The 21873-nt window shown below is 38.5% G+C and overlaps 1 long non-coding RNA gene across 7 annotated transcripts in view; it reads right to left on the reverse strand.

The window, feature by feature from the left end:
• The window catches only part of LOC147875137 (uncharacterized), a 43166-nt gene that overhangs the window by 10657 nt on the left and 10636 nt on the right, over positions 1-21873 (reverse strand). For all 7 annotated transcript variants that reach the window (XR_015533913.1, XR_015533790.1, XR_015533889.1 and 4 more), the window contains one exon: positions 16512-16644. This is a non-coding gene — a long non-coding RNA (uncharacterized LOC147875137). The remainder of the gene's footprint in view (positions 1-16511; positions 16645-21873) is intronic.

A 21873-nucleotide genomic window follows, 5' to 3' on the forward strand; every position in this document is an offset into this window, starting at 1 on the left:
CTTAGTTTTGTGCGCTTTTTGGACGATTTGCCACGTTTTTCGATTGTTCGAAATTTTTCGAAAAAATTGAAATCTCTCAAAGGGGTACCCCTTTGAGAATTTTCAAATTTTTTCGAAATTTTAAAAAAATTAAAAACGACTGCAAATGGCGCGAAACGCGAAGAAAACTAAGAATTTTCGAAAAAATTTGAATTCAGCTAAGACAGGTGAGGCACAGCCCTAAACAAGCAGACAAGACTTGGGACAATAACTTCTCAAGACTTGGGACGAGTGACTTGTCAAGACTTGGGACAAGAACTTCTCAAGACTTGGGACAAGAACGTCTCAAGACTTGGGACGAGTGACTTCTCAAGACTTGGGAAAAGAACTTCTCAAGACTTGGGACAAGTGACTTCTCAAGACTTGGGACAAGAACTTCTCAAGACTTGGGACAAGAACTTCTCAAGACTTGGGACAAGTGACTTCTCAAGACTTGGGACAAGAACTTCTCAAGACTTGGGACAAGAACTTCTCAAGACTTGGGACAAGTGACTTCTCAAGACTTGCGACGAGTGACTTCTCAAGACTTGGGACAAGTGACTTCTCAACACTTGGGACAAGAACTTCTCAAGACTTGGGACAAGGACTTCTCAAGACTTGGGACAAGTGACTTCTCAAGACTTGGGAGTCTAGTCCTGATAAGGATGGGACAGGTCAAATTTAGAAGGAAAAATTTTCAATTTTTTCGAAAAATCAAAAAACGCTGCAAACCTTCTGAAATGCGCACAAAACCAAAAATTTTCTGAAAATTCGGAAAAAAATTAAAAGTTGAAATTTTTCAAAAATTCTTAGTTTTGTGCGCTTTTTGGACGATTTGCCACGTTTTTCGATTTTTCGAAATTTTTGGAAAAAATTGAAATTTCTCAAAGGGGTACCCCTTTGAGAATTTTCAAAAATTTTCGAAATTTTAAAAAAATTAAAAACGACTGCAAATGGCGTGAAACGCGAAGAAAACTAAGAATTTTCGAAAAAAATTGAATTCAGCTAAGACTGGTGAGGCACAGCCCTAAAAAAGCAGACAAGACTTGGGACAATAACTTCTCAAGACTTGGGACAAGGACTTCTCAAGACTTGGGACAAGAACTTCTCAAGACTTGGGACAAGAACTTCTCAAGACTTGGGACAAGAACTTCTCAAGACTTGGGACGAGTGACTTCTCAAGACTTAGGACAAGTGACTTCTCAAGACTTGGGACAAGAACTTCTCAAGACTTGGGACAAGTGACTTCTCAACACTTGGGACAAGAACTTCTTAAGACTTGGGACGAGTGACTTCTCAAGACTTGGGACGAGTGACTTCTCAAGACTTGGGACAAGTGACTTCTCAAGACTTGGGACAAGAACTTCTCAAGACTTGGGACAAGGACTTCTCAAGACTTGGGACAAGTGACTTCTCAAGACTTGGGAGTCTAGTCCTGATAAGGATGGGACAGGTCAAATTTAGAAGGAAAAATTTTCAAATTTTTCGAAAAATCAAAAAAACGCTGCAAACCTTCTGAAATGCGCACAAAACCAAAAATTTTCTGAAAATTCGGAAAAAAATTAAAAGTTGAAATTTTTCAAAAATTCTTAGTTTTGTGCGCTTTTTGGACGATTTGCCACGTTTTTCGATTTTTCGAAATTTTTGGAAAAAATTGAAATTTCTCAAAGGGGTACCCCTTTGAGAATTTTCAAAAATTTTCGAAATTTTAAAAAAATTAAAAACGACTGCAAATGGCGCGAAACGCGAAGAAAACTAAGAATTTTCGAAAAAATTTGAATTCAGCTAAGACAGGTGAGGCACAGCCCTAAACAAGCAGACAAGACTTGGGACAATAACTTCTCAACACTTGGGACAAGTGACTTCTCAAGACTTGGGACAAGAACTTCTCAAGACTTGGGACAAGAACTTCTCAAGACTTGGGACGAGTGACTTCTCAAGACTTGGGACAAGTGACTTCTCAAGACTTGGGTGTCTAGTCCTGATAGGGCTGGGACAGGTCAAATTTAGAAGGAAAAATTTTCAAATTTTTCGAAAAATGAAAAAACGCTGCAAACCTTCTGAAATGCGCACAAAACCAAAAATTTTCGGAAAATTCGGAAAAAAATTAAAAGTTGAAATTTTTCAAAAATTCTTAGTTTTGTGCGCTTTTTGGACGATTTGCCACGTTTTTCGATTTTTCGAAATTTTTGGAAAAAATTGAAATTTCTCAAAGGGGTACCCCTTTGAGAATTTTCAAAAATTTTCGAAATTTTAAAAAAATTAAAAACGACTGCAAATGGCGTGAAACGCGAAGAAAACTAAGAATTTTCGAAAAAAATTGAATTCAGCTAAGACTGGTGAGGCACAGCCCTAAACAAGCAGACAAGACTTGGGACAATAACTTCTCAAGACTTGGGACAAGGACTTCTCAAGACTTGGGACAAGAACTTCTCAAGACTTGGGACAAGAACTTCTCAAGACTTGGGACAAGAACTTCTCAAGACTTGGGACGAGTGACTTCTCAAGACTTAGGACAAGTGACTTCTCAAGACTTGGGACAAGAACTTCTCAAGACTTGGGACAAGTGACTTCTCAACACTTGGGACAAGAACTTCTTAAGACTTGGGACGAGTGACTTCTCAAGACTTGGGACGAGTGACTTCTCAAGACTTGGGACAAGTGACTTCTCAAGACTTGGGACAAGAACTTCTCAAGACTTGGGACAAGGACTTCTCAAGACTTGGGACAAGTGACTTCTCAAGACTTGGGAGTCTAGTCCTGATAAGGATGGGACAGGTCAAATTTAGAAGGAAAAATTTTCAAATTTTTCGAAAAATCAAAAAACGCTGCAAACCTTCTGAAATGCGCACAAAACCAAAAATTTTCTGAAAATTCGGAAAAAAATTAAAAGTTGAAATTTTTCAAAAATTCTTAGTTTTGTGCGCTTTTTGGACGATTTGCCACGTTTTTCGATTGTTCGAAATTTTTCGAAAAAATTGAAATCTCTCAAAGGGGTACCCCTTTGAGAATTTTCAAATTTTTTCGAAATTTTAAAAAAATTAAAAACGACTGCAAATGGCGCGAAACGCGAAGAAAACTAAGAATTTTCGAAAAAATTTGAATTCAGCTAAGACAGGTGAGGCACAGCCCTAAACAAGCAGACAAGACTTGGGACAATAACTTCTCAAGACTTGGGACGAGTGACTTGTCAAGACTTGGGACAAGAACTTCTCAAGACTTGGGACAAGAACGTCTCAAGACTTGGGACGAGTGACTTCTCAAGACTTGGGAAAAGAACTTCTCAAGACTTGGGACAAGTGACTTCTCAAGACTTGGGACAAGAACTTCTCAAGACTTGGGACAAGAACTTCTCAAGACTTGGGACAAGAACTTCTCAAGACTTGGGACAAGTGACTTCTCAAGACTTGGGACAAAAACTTCTCAAGACTTGGGACAAGAACTTCTCAAGACTTGGGACAAGTGACTTCTCAAGACTTGCGACGAGTGACTTCTCAAGACTTGGGACAAGTGACTTCTCAACACTTGGGACAAGAACTTCTCAAGACTTGGGACAAGGACTTCTCAAGACTTGGGACAAGTGACTTCTCAAGACTTGGGAGTCTAGTCCTGATAAGGATGGGACAGGTCAAATTTAGAAGGAAAAATTTTCAATTTTTTCGAAAAATCAAAAAACGCTGCAAACCTTCTGAAATGCGCACAAAACCAAAAATTTTCTGAAAATTCGGAAAAAAATTAAAAGTTGAAATTTTTCAAAAATTCTTAGTTTTGTGCGCTTTTTGGACGATTTGCCACGTTTTTCGATTTTTCGAAATTTTTGGAAAAAATTGAAATTTCTCAAAGGGGTACCCCTTTGAGAATTTTCAAAAATTTTCGAAATTTTAAAAAAATTAAAAACGACTGCAAATGGCGTGAAACGCGAAGAAAACTAAGAATTTTCGAAAAAAATTGAATTCAGCTAAGACTGGTGAGGCACAGCCCTAAAAAAGCAGACAAGACTTGGGACAATAACTTCTCAAGACTTGGGACAAGGACTTCTCAAGACTTGGGACAAGAACTTCTCAAGACTTGGGACAAGAACTTCTCAAGACTTGGGACAAGAACTTCTCAAGACTTGGGACGAGTGACTTCTCAAGACTTAGGACAAGTGACTTCTCAAGACTTGGGACAAGAACTTCTCAAGACTTGGGACAAGTGACTTCTCAACACTTGGGACAAGAACTTCTTAAGACTTGGGACGAGTGACTTCTCAAGACTTGGGACGAGTGACTTCTCAAGACTTGGGACAAGTGACTTCTCAAGACTTGGGACAAGAACTTCTCAAGACTTGGGACAAGGACTTCTCAAGACTTGGGACAAGTGACTTCTCAAGACTTGGGAGTCTAGTCCTGATAAGGATGGGACAGGTCAAATTTAGAAGGAAAAATTTTCAAATTTTTCGAAAAATCAAAAAAACGCTGCAAACCTTCTGAAATGCGCACAAAACCAAAAATGTTCTGAAAATTCGGAAAAAAATTAAAAGTTGAAATTTTTCAAAAATTCTTAGTTTTGTGCGCTTTTTGGACGATTTGCCACGTTTTTCGATTTTTCGAAATTTTTGGAAAAAATTGAAATTTCTCAAAGGGGTACCCCTTTGAGAATTTTCAAAAATTTTCGAAATTTTAAAAAAATTAAAAACGACTGCAAATGGCGCGAAACGCGAAGAAAACTAAGAATTTTCGAAAAAATTTGAATTCAGCTAAGACAGGTGAGGCACAGCCCTAAACAAGCAGACAAGACTTGGGACAATAACTTCTCAACACTTGGGACAAGTGACTTCTCAAGACTTGGGACAAGAACTTCTCAAGACTTGGGACAAGAACTTCTCAAGACTTGGGACGAGTGACTTCTCAAGACTTAGGACAAGTGACTTCTCAAGACTTGGGACAAGAACTTCTCAAGACTTGGGACAAGTGACTTCTCAACACTTGGGACAAGAACTTCTTAAGACTTGGGACGAGTGACTTCTCAAGACTTGGGACGAGTGACTTCTCAAGACTTGGGACAAGTGACTTCTCAAGACTTGGGACAAGAACTTCTCAAGACTTGGGACAAGGACTTCTCAAGACTTGGGACAAGTGACTTCTCAAGACTTGGGAGTCTAGTCCTGATAAGGATGGGACAGGTCAAATTTAGAAGGAAAAATTTTCAAATTTTTCGAAAAATCAAAAAAACGCTGCAAACCTTCTGAAATGCGCACAAAACCAAAAATTTTCTGAAAATTCGGAAAAAAATTAAAAGTTGAAATTTTTCAAAAATTCTTAGTTTTGTGCGCTTTTTGGACGATTTGCCACGTTTTTCGATTTTTCGAAATTTTTGGAAAAAATTGAAATTTCTCAAAGGGGTACCCCTTTGAGAATTTTCAAAAATTTTCGAAATTTTAAAAAAATTAAAAACGACTGCAAATGGCGCGAAACGCGAAGAAAACTAAGAATTTTCGAAAAAATTTGAATTCAGCTAAGACAGGTGAGGCACAGCCCTAAACAAGCAGACAAGACTTGGGACAATAACTTCTCAACACTTGGGACAAGTGACTTCTCAAGACTTGGGACAAGAACTTCTCAAGACTTGGGACAAGAACTTCTCAAGACTTGGGACGAGTGACTTCTCAAGACTTGGGACAAGTGACTTCTCAAGACTTGGGTGTCTAGTCCTGATAGGGCTGGGACAGGTCAAATTTAGAAGGAAAAATTTTCAAATTTTTCGAAAAATGAAAAAACGCTGCAAACCTTCTGAAATGCGCACAAAACCAAAAATTTTCGGAAAATTCGGAAAAAAATTAAAAGTTGAAATTTTTCAAAAATTCTTAGTTTTGTGCGCTTTTTGGACGATTTGCCACGTTTTTCGATTTTTCGAAATTTTTGGAAAAAATTGAAATTTCTCAAAGGGGTACCCCTTTGAGAATTTTCAAAAATTTTCGAAATTTTAAAAAAATTAAAAACGACTGCAAATGGCGTGAAACGCGAAGAAAACTAAGAATTTTCGAAAAAAATTGAATTCAGCTAAGACTGGTGAGGCACAGCCCTAAACAAGCAGACAAGACTTGGGACAATAACTTCTCAAGACTTGGGACAAGGACTTCTCAAGACTTGGGACAAGAACTTCTCAAGACTTGGGACATGAACTTCTCAAGACTTGGGACAAGAACTTCTCAAGACTTGGGACGAGTGACTTCTCAAGACTTAGGACAAGTGACTTCTCAAGACTTGGGACAAGAACTTCTCAAGACTTGGGACAAGTGACTTCTCAACACTTGGGACAAGAACTTCTTAAGACTTGGGACGAGTGACTTCTCAAGACTTGGGACGAGTGACTTCTCAAGACTTGGGACAAGTGACTTCTCAAGACTTGGGACAAGAACTTCTCAAGACTTGGGACAAGGACTTCTCAAGACTTGGGACAAGTGACTTCTCAAGACTTGGGAGTCTAGTCCTGATAAGGATGGGACAGGTCAAATTTAGAAGGAAAAATTTTCAAATTTTTCGAAAAATCAAAAAAACGCTGCAAACCTTCTGAAATGCGCACAAAACCAAAAATTTTCTGAAAATTCGGAAAAAAATTAAAAGTTGAAATTTTTCAAAAATTCTTAGTTTTGTGCGCTTTTTGGACGATTTGCCACGTTTTTCGATTTTTCGAAATTTTTGGAAAAAATTGAAATTTCTCAAAGGGGTACCCCTTTGAGAATTTTCAAAAATTTTCGAAATTTTAAAAAAATTAAAAACGACTGCAAATGGCGCGAAACGCGAAGAAAACTAAGAATTTTCGAAAAAATTTGAATTCAGCTAAGACAGGTGAGGCACAGCCCTAAACAAGCAGACAAGACTTGGGACAATAACTTCTCAACACTTGGGACAAGTGACTTCTCAAGACTTGGGACAAGAACTTCTCAAGACTTGGGACAAGAACTTCTCAAGACTTGGGACGAGTGACTTCTCAAGACTTGGGACAAGTGACTTCTCAAGACTTGGGTGTCTAGTCCTGATAGGGCTGGGACAGGTCAAATTTAGAAGGAAAAATTTTCAAATTTTTCGAAAAATGAAAAAACGCTGCAAACCTTCTGAAATGCGCACAAAACCAAAAATTTTCGGAAAATTCGGAAAAAAATTAAAAGTTGAAATTTTTCAAAAATTCTTAGTTTTGTGCGCTTTTTGGACGATTTGCCACGTTTTTCGATTTTTCGAAATTTTTGGAAAAAATTGAAATTTCTCAAAGGGGTACCCCTTTGAGAATTTTCAAAAATTTTCGAAATTTTAAAAAAATTAAAAACGACTGCAAATGGCGTGAAACGCGAAGAAAACTAAGAATTTTCGAAAAAAATTGAATTCAGCTAAGACTGGTGAGGCACAGCCCTAAACAAGCAGACAAGACTTGGGACAATAACTTCTCAAGACTTGGGACAAGGACTTCTCAAGACTTGGGACAAGAACTTCTCAAGACTTGGGACAAGAACTTCTCAAGACTTGGGACAAGAACTTCTCAAGACTTGGGACGAGTGACTTCTCAAGACTTAGGACAAGTGACTTCTCAAGACTTGGGACAAGAACTTCTCAAGACTTGGGACAAGTGACTTCTCAACACTTGGGACAAGAACTTCTTAAGACTTGGGACGAGTGACTTCTCAAGACTTGGGACGAGTGACTTCTCAAGACTTGGGACAAGTGACTACTCAAGACTTGGGACAAGAACTTCTCAAGACTTGGGACAAGGACTTCTCAAGACTTGGGACAAGTGACTTCTCAAGACTTGGGAGTCTAGTCCTGATAAGGATGGGACAGGTCAAATTTAGAAGGAAAAATTTTCAAATTTTTCGAAAAATCAAAAAAACGCTGCAAACCTTCTGAAATGCGCACAAAACCAAAAATTTTCTGAAAATTCGGAAAAAAATTAAAAGTTGAAATTTTTCAAAAATTCTTAGTTTTGTGCGCTTTTTGGACGATTTGCCACGTTTTTCGATTTTTCGAAATTTTTGGAAAAAATTGAAATTTCTCAAAGGGGTACCCCTTTGAGAATTTTCAAAAATTTTCAAAATTTTAAAAAAATTAAAAACGACTGCAAATGGCGCGAAACGCGAAGAAAACTAAGAATTTTCGAAAAAATTTGAATTCAGCTAAGACAGGTGAGGCACAGCCCTAAACAAGCAGACAAGACTTGGGACAATAACTTCTCAAGACTTGGGACAAGTGACTTCTCAACACTTGGGACAAGAACTTCTCAAGACTTGGGACAAGAACTTCTCAAGACTTGGGACGAGTGACTTCTCAAGACTTGGGACAAGTGACTTCTCAAGACTTGGGTGTCTAGTCCTGATAGGGCTGGGACAGGTCAAATTTAGAAGGAAAAATTTTCAAATTTTTCGAAAAATCAAAAAACGCTGCAAACCTTCTGAAATGCGCACAAAACCAAAAATTTTCGGAAAATTCGGAAAAAAATTAAAAGTTGAAATTTTTCAAAAATTCTTAGTTTTGTGCGCTTTTTGGACGATTTGCCACGTTTTTCGATTTTTCGAAAAAATTGAAATTTCTCAAAGGGGTACCCCTTTGAGAATTTTCAAAATGTTTCGAAATTTTAAAAAAATTAAAAACGACTGCAAATGGCGTGAAACGCGAAGAAAACTAAGAATTTTCGAAAAAATTTGAATTCTGCTAAGACGGGTGAGGCACAGCCCTAAACAAGCAGACAAGACTTGGGACAATAACTTCTCAAGACTTGGGACAAGGACTTCTCAACACTTGGGACAAGAACTTCTCAAGACTTGGGACAAGAACTTCTCAAGACTTGGGACAAGAACTTCTCAAGACTTGGGACGAGTGACTTCTCAAGACTTAGGACAAGTGACTTCTCAAGACTTGGGACAAGTGACTTCTCAACACTTGGGACAAGAACTTCTTAAGACTTGGGACGAGTGACTTCTCAAGACTTGGGACGAGTGACTTCTCAAGACTTGGGACAAGTGACTTCTCAAGACTTGGGACAAGAACTTCTCAAGACTTGGGACAAGGACTTCTCAAGACTTGGGACAAGTGACTTCTCAAGACTTGGGAGTCTAGTCCTGATAAGGATGGGACAGGTCAAATTTAGAAGGAAAAATTTTCAAATTTTTCGAAAAATCAAAAAAACGCTGCAAACCTTCTGAAATGCGCACAAAACCAAAAATTTTCTGAAAATTCGGAAAAAAATTAAAAGTTGAAATTTTTCAAAAATTCTTAGTTTTGTGCGCTTTTTGGACGATTTGCCACGTTTTTCGATTTTTCGAAATTTTTGGAAAAAATTGAAATTTCTCAAAGGGGTACCCCTTTGAGAATTTTCAAAAATTTTCAAAATTTTAAAAAAATTAAAAACGACTGCAAATGGCGCGAAACGCGAAGAAAACTAAGAATTTTCGAAAAAATTTGAATTCAGCTAAGACAGGTGAGGCACAGCCCTAAACAAGCAGACAAGACTTGGGACAATAACTTCTCAAGACTTGGGACAAGTGACTTCTCAAGACTTGGGACAAGAACTTCTCAAGACTTGGGACAAGAACTTCTCAAGACTTGGGACGAGTGACTTCTCAAGACTTGGGACAAGTGACTTCTCAAGACTTGGGTGTCTAGTCCTGATAGGGCTGGGACAGGTCAAATTTAGAAGGAAAAATTTTCAAATTTTTCGAAAAATGAAAAAACGCTGCAAACCTTCTCAAATGCGCACAAAACCAAAAATTTTCGGAAAATTCGGAAAAAAATTAAAAGTTGAAATTTTTCAAAAATTCTTAGTTTTGTGCGCTTTTTGGACGATTTGCCACGTGTTTCGATTTTTCGAAAAAATTGAAATTTCTCAAAGGGGTACCCCTTTGAGAATTTTCAAAATTTTTCGAAATTTTAAAAAAATTAAAAACGACTGCAAATGGCGTGAAACGCGAAGAAAACTAAGAATTTTCGAAAAAAATTGAATTCAGCTAAGACAGGTGAGGCACAGCCCTAAACAAGCAGACAAGACTTGGGACAAGGACTTCTCAAGACTTGGGACAAGAACTTCTCAAGACTTGGGACAAGAACTTCTCAAGACTTGGGACGAGTGACTTCTCAAGACTTAGGACAAGTGACTTCTCAAGACTTGGGACAAGAACTTCTCAGGACTTGGGACAAGTGAATTCTCAACACTTGGGACAAGAACTTCTTAAGACTTGGGGCGAGTGACTTCTCAAGACTTGGGACGAGTGACTTCTCAAGACTTGGGACAAGTGACTTCTCAAGACTTGGGACAAGAACTTCTCAAGACTTGGGACAAGGACTTCTCAAGACTTGGGACAAGTGACTTCTCAAGACTTGGGAGTCTAGTCCTGATAAGGATGGGACAGGTCAAATTTAGAAGGAAAAATTTTCAAATTTTTCGAAAAATCAAAAAACGCTGCAAACCTTCTGAAATGCGCACAAAACCAAAAATTTTCTGAAAATTCGGAAAAAAATTAAAAGTTGAAATTTTTCAAAAATTCTTAGTTTTGTGCGCTTTTTGGACGATTTGCCACGTTTTTCAATTTTTCGAAATTTTTCGAAAAAATTGAAATTTCTCAAAGGGGTACCCCTTTGAGAATTTTCAAAAATTTTCGAAATTTTAAAAAAATTAAAAACGACTGCAAATGGCGCGAAACGCGAAGAAAACTAAGAATTTTCGAAAAAATTTGAATTCAGCTAAGACAGGTGAGGCACAGCCCTAAACAAGCAGACAAGACTTGGGACAATAACTTCTCAAGACTTGGGACGAGTGACTTGTCAAGACTTGGGACAAGAACTTCTCAAGACTTGGGACAAGAACTTCTCAAAACTTGGGACGAGTGACTTCTCAAGACTTGGGACAAGAACTTCTCAAGACTTGGGACAAGTGACTTCTCAAGACTTGGGAGTCTAGTCCTGATAAGGATGGGACAGGTCAAATTTAGAAGGAAAAATTTTCAAATTTTTCGAAAAATCAAAAAACGCTGCAAACCTTCTGAAATGCGCACAAAACCAAAAATTTTCTGAAAATTCGGAAAAAAATTAAAAGTTTAAATTTTTCAAAAATTCTTAGTTTTGTGCGCTTTTTGGACGATTTGCCACGTTTTTCGATTTTTCGAAATTTTTGGAAAAAATTGAAATTTCTCAAAGGGGTACCCCTTTGAGAATTTTCAAAAATTTTCGAAATTTTAAAAAAATTAAAAACGACTGCAAATGGCGCGAAACGCGAAGAAAACTAAGAATTTTCGAAAAAATTTGAATTCAGCTAAGACAGGTGAGGCACAGCCCTAAACAAGCAGACAAGACTTGGGACAATAACTTCTCAAGACTTGGGACGAGTGACTTGTCAAGACTTGGGACAAGAACTTCTCAAGACTTGGGACAAGAACTTCTCAAAACTTGGGACGAGTGACTTCTCAAGACTTGGGACAAGAACTTCTCAAGACTTGGGACAAGTGACTTCTCAAGACTTGGGACAAGAACTTCTCAAGACTTGGGACAAGAACTTCTCAAGACTTGGGACGAGTGACTTCTCAAGACTTGGGACAAGTGACTTCTCAAGACTTGGGTGTCTAGTCCTGATAGGGATGGGACAGGTCAAATTTAGAAGGAAAAATTTTCAAATTTTTCGAAAAATCAAAAAACGCTGCAAACCTTCTGAAATGCGCACAAAACCAAAAATTTTCGGAAAATTTGGAAAAAAATTAAAACTTGAAAATTTTCAAAAATTCTTAGTTTTGTGCGCTTTTTGGACGATTTGCCACGTTTTTCGATTTTTCGAAAAAATTGAAATTTCTCAAAGGGGTACCCCTTTGAGAATTTTCAAAATTTTTCGAAATTTTAAAAAAATTAAAAACGACTGCAAATGGCGTGAAACGCGAAGAAAACTAAGAATTTTCGAAAAAAATTGAATTCAGCTAAGACAGGTGAGGCACAGCCCTAAACAAGCAGACAAGACTTGGGACAATAACTTCTCAAGACTTGGGACGTGTGACTTCTCAAGACTTAGGACAAGTGACTTCTCAAGACTTGGGACAAGAACTTCTCAAGACTTGGGACAAGTGACTTCTCAACACTTGGGACAAGAACTTCTTAAGACTTGGGACGAGTGACTTCTCAAGACTTGGGACGAGTGACTTCTCAAGACTTGGGACAAGTGACTTCTCAAGACTTGGGACAAGAACTTCTCAAGACTTGGGACAAGGACTTCTCAAGACTTGGGACAAGTGACTTCTCAAGACTTGGGAGTCTAGTCCTGATAAGGATGGGACAGGTCAAATTTAGAAGGAAAAATTTTCAAATTTTTCGAAAAATCAAAAAACGATGCAAACCTTCTGAAATGCGCACAAAACCAAAAATTTTCTGAAAATTCGGAAAAAAATTAAAAGTTGAAATTTTTCAAAAATTCTTAGTTTTGTGCGCTTTTTGGACGATTTGCCACGTTTTTCAATTTTTCGAAATTTTTCGAAAAAATTGAAATTTCTCAAAGGGGTACCCCTTTGAGAATTGTCAAAAATTTTCGAAATTTTAAAAAAATTAAAAACGACTGCAAATGGCGCGAAACGCGAAGAAAACTAAGAATTTTCGAAAAAATTTGAATTCAGCTAAGACAGGTGAGGCACAGCCCTAAACAAGCAGACAAGACTTGGGACAATAACTTCTCAAGACTTAGGACGAGTGACTTGTCAAGACTTGGGACAAGAACTTCTCAAGACTTGGGACAAGAACTTCTCAAAACTTGGGACGAGTGACTTCTCAAGACTTGGGACAAGAACTTCTCAAGACTTGGGACAAGTGACTTCTCAAGACTTGGGAGTCTAGTCCTGATAAGGATGGGACAGGTCAAATTTAGAAGGAAAAATTTTCAAATTTTTCGAAAAATCAAAAAACGCTGCAAACCTTCTGAAATGCGCACAAAACCAAAAATTTTCTGAAAATTCGGAAAAAAATTAAAAGTTTAAATTTTTCAAAAATTCTTAGTTTTGTGCGCTTTTTGGACGATTTGCCACGTTTTTCGATTTTTCGAAATTTTTGGAAAAAATTGAAATTTCTCAAAGGGGTACCCCTTTGAGAATTTTCAAAAATTTTCGAAATTTTAAAAAAATTAAAAACGACTGCAAATGGCGCGAAACGCGAAGAAAACTAAGAATTTTCGAAAAAATTTGAATTCAGCTAAGACAGGTGAGGCACAGCCCTAAACAAGCAGACAAGACTTGGGACAATAACTTCTCAAGACTTGGGACGAGTGACTTGTCAAGACTTGGGACAAGAACTTCTCAAGACTTGGGACAAGAACTTCTCAAAACTTGGGACGAGTGACTTCTCAAGACTTGCGACAAGAACTTCTCAAGACTTGGGACAAGTGACTTCTCAAGACTTGGGACAAGAACTTCTCAAGACTTGGGACAAGAACTTCTCAAGACTTGGGACGAGTGACTTCTCAAGACTTGGGACAAGTGACTTCTCAAGACTTGGGTGTCTAGTCCTGATAGGGATGGGACAGGTCAAATTTAGAAGGAAAAATTTTCAAATTTTTCGAAAAATCAAAAAACGCTGCAAACCTTCTGAAATGCGCACAAAACCAAAAATTTTCGGAAAATTTGGAAAAAAATTAAAACTTGAAAATTTTCAAAAATTCTTAGTTTTGTGCGCTTTTTGGACGATTTGCCACGTTTTTCAATTTTTCGAAAAAATTGAAATTTCTCAAAGGGGTACCCCTTTGAGAATTTTCAAAATTTTTCGAAATTTTAAAAAAATTAAAAACGACTGCAAATGGCGTGAAACGCGAAGAAAACTAAGAATTTTCGAAAAAATTTGAATTCAGCTAAGACAGGTGAGGCACAGCCCTAAACAAGCAGACAAGACTTGGGACAATAACTTCTCAAGAATTGGGACAAGGACTTCTCAAGTCTTGGGACAAGAACTTCTCAAGACTTGGGACAAGTGACTTCTCAAGACTTGGGACAAGAACTTCTCAAGACTTGGGACAAGGACTTCTCAAGACTTGGGACGAGTGACTTCTCAAGACTTGGGACAAGAACTTCTCAAGACTTGGGACAAGTGACTTCTCAAGACTTGGGACAAGTGACTTCTCAAGACTTGGGACAAGAACTTCTCAAGACTTGGGACAAGTGACTTCTCAAGACTTGGGACAAGAACTTCTCAAGACTTGGGACAAGTGACTTCTCAAGACTTGGGACAAGAACTTCTCAAGACTTGGGACAAGTGACTTCTCAAGACTTGGGACAAGAACTTCTCAAGACTTGGGACGAGTGACTTCTCAAGACTTGGGACGAGTGACTTCTCAAGACTTGGGACAAGTGACTTCTCAAGACTTGGGAGTCTAGTCCTGATAGGGATGGGACAGGTCAAATTTAGAAGGAAAAATTTTCAAATTTTTCGAAAAATCAAAAAACGCTGCAAATCTTCTGAAATGCGCACAAAACCAAAAATTTTCGGAAAATTCGGAAAAAAATTAAAAGTTGAAATTTTTCAAAAATTCTTAGTTTTGTGCGCTTTTTGGACGATTCGCCACGTTTTTCGATTTTTCGAAATTTTTCGAAAAAATTGAAGTTTCTCAAAGGGGTACCCCTTTGAGAATTTTCAAAAATTTTCGTAATTTTAAAAAAATTGAAAACGACTGCAAATGGCGTGAAACGCGAATAAAACTAAGAATTTTCAAAAAAAAATTTCAATTCAGCTAAGACAGGTGAGGCACAGTCCTAAACAAGCAGACAAGACTTGGGACAATAACTTCTCAAGACTTGGGACGAGTGACTTCTCAAGACTTGGGACAAGTGACTTCTCAAGACTTGGGACAAGGACTTCTCAAGACTTGGGACAAGTGACTTCTCAAGACTTGGGACAAGAACTTCTCAAGACTTGGGACGAGTGACTTCTCAAGACTTGGAACGAGTGACTTCTCAAGACTTGGGACAAGAACTTCTCAAGACTTGGGACGAGTGACTTCTCAAGACTTGGAACGAGTGACTTCTCAAGACTTGGGACAAGTGACTTCTCAAGACTTGGGACAAGAACTTCTCAAGACTTGGGACGAGTGACTTCTCAAGATTTGGGAGTCTAGTCCTGATAGGGATGGGGCAGGTCAAATTTAGAAGGAAAATTTTTTGGAATTTTTCGAAAAATCAAAAAACGCTGCAAACCTTCTGAAATGCGCACAAAACTAAAAATTTTCGGAAAATTCGGAAAGAAATTAAAAGTTGAAAATTTTCAAAAATTCTTACTTTTGTTCGATTTGCCACGTCATTGCTAAAATAAACCTCATTGCTAAAATAAACCTCTTCCTTGTATTAAAAGTGGTGGTGTCTTGTGTGAATCTCGTACATCATTGTCAAAAGAAACCTCTGCCTTGTATTGAAAGTGGTAGTGTCTTGTGTGAATCACGCACGTCATTGCTAAAAGAAACCCCTGCCTTATCTTGGAAGAGGTAATCTCGTGTGTGAATCTTGTACGTAATTGCCAAAACAAACCTCTGCCTTGTATTAAATGTGGTAGTGTCTCGGTTGAATCACGCACGTCATTGCTAAAAGAAACCCCTGCCTTGTCTTGGAAGTGGTAGGTCTGTGTCATGACCTTGACCTAACAGTGACATCAATGTTACAAGAGAATAATCACTCTGATAACTGATGAAGATGTGAGGGCGAAATAATGTACAACAGTGGTCCCCAACGCGGTGCCCGCGTTGATACGGAAAGAGGTTATACTGAATAATAAAGGCCGTTCAACCATGAACATTATAAAATCAAAGCACAGTTCTCTACGTACCAATGGCCATCTTGACGATTGCGAGCAGCAACATCATCCTACTCTCCCAAATTTGAAAAACTGGCCGCTGAAATGCAGTGCCAAACATCACACTAACTTCCCACTTGAGTAATAATAATTGTACTTATAAAAGTACGTATTTTTGATTGCGTGGTTTCTTGTATCAATAAACGTCGTGTTGTTTTGTGTATTATTTGGTGTCCATATCTTATTTGTCCAGAGAAAAGAAAATTTGGCTTTGTTAATTGGTTGGCGCCCGCCACGATCTCATAAACTCTGAAATGTGCCCTTGGGCAAAAAAAGGTTGGGGACCACTGACGTAAGGCAATATATGCCAAACATTACCATCAGTGCGTTTGGTGTAATCACGCACGTCTGCTGATATCGAAGTTTCAACGTTCCTACGTGCGGACATCCGTATATCCCATGTACACATAAGATCGAGATTAAATACATTTCTTTTGTACATTCATGTATGTCTGATGGTACTCATGTTGATATGGGTTGCCATTATCCACACATTGAAGGCAGATTCAGATTTATTTATGACGGATTTTGCTCGACTGTCTTAACTACCACGCACCGTGGGACATAGCCGCAGAGCTCGACCGTCCATGTACGACGCAGTGCGAAGAATGAAACAATAAGAGAAGGGGGGGGAACTCCAAATTAAAATATAAATAAACATCAGCAGCTTACCGTGTCTCGTTTGTGTGCGGTAGTTGGCTGCCTGAGTCAAAGTCACACGGTGCGTGATATCTGACTGGCTAACTTCTTCGGTGCGTGTTACTTTCCGCGTTGCCTGACAGCACAAGTCCCTCGGCGATACCGACTACATAAGAATAAAATTAAGAATATATATACGCATGTGTATATAAATATGGATATATATTTTTGAGAGAATAAGAAATTTTGGTAGAATCAAAAAAGAGTAAAAACATAATATAATAAGAAATCACATAAAGTACGTTGCCGTGGCTTCTGTGTGCGCGCGCGAGTGCGGTGCATGCTACTTGGTCGGTCGAGTTCCGAGTCAATGTCCGGCGGTGCGTCGTAGTCAGCAGGTCCCGTTCTGAGGCAAAGTCAGACGGCGCGCGGTAGTTTTCTGTTTTGCTTGGCACCACAAACCCCTCGGCGATACCGACTTGGTAAGAATAAAAAATAACAATATATATGCATACATACATTTTTATGTACGTATTTATATATTTTTTTAAAATAAGTGTTAGTGAAGGCACGACCGGCGATTGCTGATTTACGGGTGGCTGAGAACGCAGTGCCGCGAGCGAGGCAGGCCTCGAAGAGGGGACAGATACAATGGTCGGCCGGTCGCCGGGAACTCTTTCGCGGTAAAGGCCCCATGGGCAGCCCGGCCGAGACCGTGAGAAGCAGAGATTGGGTGCTGCACAGACGGAGTCTCGCATGGACTGGGTGTCATTCAACGTTTCTGGTAGGTATAGAATGGGAAAAATTTCGACATTTTCATAAATTTTCATATTTTTTTTGAAAAAACTAAAATTGCTGGAAATTGTCAAAAAAAAAACACAAAACCCAAAAATTTTGAAATTTTTCAAATTTTTTTTAAGTTTACATTTTCCTAATTCTTTAAGCTTTCTGCGTCCTTTCAAAGTAAAGAACTATATTGAGGAGACTTTATGGCCTTACAATTTAATGACATTGCACATTAAACAACAAAGGTCCTAATACAGATCCTTGAAAGATACCAGACAATAAATCAAAAGGAAATGACAAAACTCCAGAATAACGTACTTGCGAATGTCTGCTGGTTAGGTAACTAAGAAATCAATCATATAACCAGCAGACAGTTCATAGTCACCAAGTTTGTGCAAACGTAAGACATGCGAAACAACACTGATAAATGTCAAATCACAATTTATAATAAGATGATAAAATATAAAATATTTAAAATATCATTTCACGTTCCGCATCGAATGATCGATTTAGAAATTGGAACGTCTCTTACGACATGTTTCGGTTATATTTAACCGTCTTCAGGTATAAATTAGATTGGTAAATTTAAAACTCGAATTACAATCCTTTACAATGTTATGCAGTTTATGGAAGATGTTCATATCAGAATTACTCTTATATATTAGAACGAAGGTATTGTTTTTTATATGGCGTGGTTCATCTGATGTTCATTATTAGTCTGTAAAGCAATGATTTAAAGAAAACATTAATAAATATGGAGTAATATAGAAAACAAAATGATGGAAGTAAATAAATGATAAAATCAACATAAAAGGCATCAGCTTGAGACTGGGAACAAGCGAAAGGGGAAAATAAATCCAAAAACGTAACCAGATTAGAAGTGGTGGATTTGGATTTACTAAAACCATGTTGACATGGGATTCATTTAGAATTAAAATAATAAGAAACATGGTATGTACAATAATTTCAAATACTTCGGAAACATTATTAATTATGGTAGTAGGTCTATAGTTTATAACAGAAACAGTTTTGTCTTCTTTTTTGAAAACTGGAACAATAGCTGCTTGTTTCCACAAAGTGGGAAATTGTTGCTGAGAGAAGCTAAAATTGAAAATAAATTTAAGAATAGTAGCAAGGATTTCAGAACCCTTAATAATAACACTTGGTATACCATCTAGTGCAACGCTTTATAGCATTACGAATATGTCTGCGTTTGCGGGTAATATTTTCTTTGCGATATGGGAATGAAATAAAAGTAACGAAATGGATATATGGCTTTTATTTAGCACAACAAATATACAGCCACCTACAGATGCACCCGATGCACCCTAGTCAAACAATATCTATGCCACTGAACTGGTAGCTAGCTAAGAACACAGACAAGCCAAATCAACTCATCCACATGAGAAAGTACCCTGCTTTGGACGCAACCAAACCCAACAAACCTAAGTTACTAAGGACGTATGCTGTTACGGACACAGCCTAGCCCAACCAACCTGAAGCGGATTAGACGAACGAATGAAGACAACTGTGGACGCAGCCTAGCCCAACTAAATAAAGCGTATGCAGTAGTATCCCGTTTCGGACGCAGCCATCTCCCAGTAATCTGTTTCGTACGCGGTTTACGGAAAATAACTCTGCTTCGAGCAAAGCCTTGCCTAACCAACATATGTTCGTAGTGAGGTCGGTGAATGGTGGTGACCTGTCAAGTATGTGTAAGAAGCCTCCTGAGCATAGAGCACAGCCAAACTAAATTATGCCCATAACAGAGCAGATCGCTGCAGAAAAAATCGTGTATATTGAAATTAAACAAAATTTTTGTTTTGAATCGTTTAATTCATTTGCAACTTACATTTATTGAATACAGGGTAGTGGTATGAGAAGTAAGATACATATGGCTTTGAAATTATTTGAATACCTCTTGCAAATGTCAAATCTATACAAGTTTTCCCTTGCGTGGTTGGTTTGTCCAAATTATTCACTAGTTCAAGTTTAAAGAATTTCTGAAGGTACGCACATCACAGTTCTAAATTTTCGTCACTATTATATTCTAGTTCGAATGTTCGAACGTTTTCACGTCAAAAAGTATGGCCAAACATATCTGGAACTGAGCACGTAACCTGCGACGGACGTAGCCTACTCCAACCAATCTATGCAATTGAGCCTGTATCCTGCTTAGAACGCAGCCAACTATCAGAAAATTAAACACGCTAGGATGTAGCTCGCTTGCCTCGCAAAAATTACTGATAGCCTTAACCTGCTTCAGATGCAGCCTTGACCAACATACGACTCCCACGTACTTGATGCAGCCTCGGCTAAAGAACCTATTCACGCTTTGGACGCACACTAAAGTAAACAACCTATGCCAATCAGGTGGTAGCCTGTTTTAGACACAGCATAGCCCAATCACCCAATACACTCGAGAAAGTACCTTGCTGTGGACGTAGCCTAGCCACACCAACCTATGCCTCTAAGAATGTAGCATTTTAGGGAGTTGTCATCAGACCTCACTTTATCATAACTACATATCAACTGTATGATACTACAATTTTAAATTCAGTTTTACTTAATTGCATCTTTCCTTCTGTATCTTTATCAGTTGTATTGTACTATAAATCATCTTGTATCTTCTTAAATAAGTTGCCTGTCTGCTTCCTCGCACAAACAAGAAGCAATGACAATACAAACACATTTACAGATCACTTAATGTTACTGCTACAGTGCGCCGGCCATGCATAAGCAACAGAAGGAACCCATCACCAGTAGAAGGAAGAATTAGAACTTTGTTAGTCGGTTAATAGACACACAATATCTTTAAGAGTGATCTGTTAATGTGTATGTAAGCATCATCTGTTGCATTTATGGCTTCCCATCTCATGAACATAATGTACTACTTCAACTTTAATAAGTGTTTGCCAGAAATGTTTTAACGCTTAAAGATTACCATAGTAAAGTGAACAAGTTAAATAAATTTCTTTATTTTTCTTCTGTCTAAATTAAATGTTAAGAATTAATTTAATTCAATTTTTCTGTATTTGAAACAATTTATTATATTTCAAAATTTCATGTGCTCTTAAACATTCTTTTCTGTGCTTCCGTGCACTCCAGTTCTTCTTAAATCACTTTCTTTCAATCATTCTTGTGACAGACTTCCTAAGATATCAATTATAGTGAGCAATTAGCCAGCTACGGACGCAGCATAGCAAAGGACACTGCCTAGTCCTATCGTAATATCCACGTTACAAATTATCCTCCTCTGGACGAAGCCTGACACAACAAACCTATGCAAGTAAGGCAGTAAGCTGCTATGGACGCGGCCTTCAACACAGTCGATCTCTTCGGACAGAGCCTTGTCAACCCAACCTGTGATTTATTCAGCCACTAGGAATCTATGTACGCAACCCAGACTGACCAATGTTTGCCTGTGGTCTTGTTGCCTTCTACGGCCACAGCTGGGCCAAACTAAGCACGTGAAAAGATTTATTGCTACCGCAGCAACCTAGGATTAATAACAAAGGTGGCCTATTTCAGATACAAAGTAGGCAAGCAAACATAAACCTAACTGGTACAGCACTGCACATGCAGCATTACCAAACAAACCCATACAACTGACAAGGCACACGGCTACAGACGCAGCCTAGGCTAAGCAAGATATTCACGTCAACCAGTCGCCTGGCACGGACGAAGCATCGCCCAACAAAACTATACATGTCGACCACTAGCCTGATGGCCAGCTACTGACGCACTCTAACCCAGACTTCTTAAGCTCTGCAGATGCGGGATAGCCGAACGAAAGTGTGTACCTGAGATCGTAGCGCACCCTCAACAATTCATGCAAGTGAGCCAGCATCCTGCTACCTATTCACGCAGAGCACGTACCTTGCTGTTTCTATAACCTACAGAACATGATGTATCACCATTTTCTTTTAGCCTGATTCGAACGCAGCTACTCCTAGTAAATCCAAGCTATCCTCCAAGAGCTGAAAATCTCAAAGACGCAGCATACGCAAACTACACAGTGACCCTTTTCGGGTGGCCTGATTCAAACGAATCCACAATAAAAACATACATATGCTAGTGAACATTTCGGTAGAGGTGGCGTGACATGTGAGAAAGTAGGTGTGCCTCTTCGCAAGCAGAAAAGACTAAAGGCTGATGGATACATGCCTACGCTTCCGACCTCCTTGTCATAGTAGAGTAGTAGTAAACTATGTCTTATGCAGGAAATGTCTGAGAAGTGTTCGCCAAAAAACAAAATTGACAGCACAATCTTCCACGTGCCTCATGGTGGTGGTCCAGGGGGCAAGTAAACAGAGCGAAATGCACAATGCAACCAATTTGCTTCCATCCATATCTCTGCTTCTTAAAATAAATTAAAAAATAAGTCACTCTCCTTGAGGCTGACACTTGCCGTGGTGAGCCTCGTGGTCAACCAAACTCAAATACTTTACCTACTCAGAGTGTGTCATACTCTACATTTAATGGGGCTACACGCAATCTGCCTACATCTTTGACCGTTCTAAACAGCCAACAGAGGGCACATGTCAATGTCTGATTTCAAATCAGAATGAAATTTCAAAATTCCTTTGCGTTCGTCGGACTCCGTTAG

Source organism: Zootermopsis nevadensis, unplaced genomic scaffold (assembly GCF_977971745.1).
Source record: "Zootermopsis nevadensis isolate Lab colony 2312 unplaced genomic scaffold, Znev_1.0 Znev_ptg000001l, whole genome shotgun sequence".
NCBI classification, from domain to species: Eukaryota; Metazoa; Arthropoda; class Insecta; order Blattodea; family Termopsidae; genus Zootermopsis; species Zootermopsis nevadensis.